The sequence below is a fragment of the Agrilus planipennis genome, unplaced genomic scaffold (assembly GCF_000699045.2).
Source record: "Agrilus planipennis isolate EAB-ADULT unplaced genomic scaffold, Apla_2.0 scaffold248, whole genome shotgun sequence".
In the NCBI taxonomy this organism is placed as follows: Eukaryota; Metazoa; Arthropoda; class Insecta; order Coleoptera; family Buprestidae; genus Agrilus; species Agrilus planipennis.
In genome coordinates this window covers 271,972-272,815 of record NW_020438972.1, presented here as the reverse complement: position 1 = coordinate 272,815, position 844 = coordinate 271,972, and positions in this window count along the sequence as shown.

Genomic DNA, 844 nt, shown 5'->3' with positions numbered 1-844 from the left:
TCAGTAAAACCAGTTTTTCTTTTTAATTGCTTCATAAAATAGAGACGACAAAAAAGTTGTCGATTCATACAAAGTATCAGCTTTATTACTTTTTTGTTTCATATGTCTAAATCGTACAATATAGGAGTACACATTACAACTCAAACTACTATCGTTGAAGTTGAAATGAACTTTTCAAATGACAAATTGGATCGAAATTTAATATGAAATGCTCGTCTAGTAATGTTACTCAACGATTAAATTTTTGCGTAGAACTATGTCTGGGATTTACCTAACTTACTGATTAAAAGAACACTTTGTGCGTAGAAAATGATAAAAAATGTGATATATAAACAAGGATTTTTTGTTTTAATTATCTATGATCTATAATGTCAATCCAATGGTGTTAGTTTTCTTTAATATTAATTTTCTTTTGAAACAGAAAAATGATTTATATGTATACCTCTGATCATTTCTAATGATTATGTGCACAGATGGTTAAGTTTTTGTACTTGTTAGTAGTAGGTAACATTTTCGTTACAAAATACATTCAAACTTTCAATTTGTTTTGGGTTATTTTAAAGCTATTTAATTGGTGCAATTAAATGTTGAACAAAAGCGTATATATATAATGTATATTACGAAATTACATACTTTTGATTTTTCCGGGAAGTCATCTGAAGCATTTTTCACCCAAGGTGCATTCGCTTTCTTGAATGTAACTTCGTCTAACACTTTAAAAGCTTTATTATTGTTTTTCTTCATTTTTTTACTTCACTTTTTGTTTAAGTTGTAGTTATCATTTTTAGTGGCGAGCCGTGTGAGATCGACTTTTGGCTATAAGGTATTAACCGCTAAATATTCA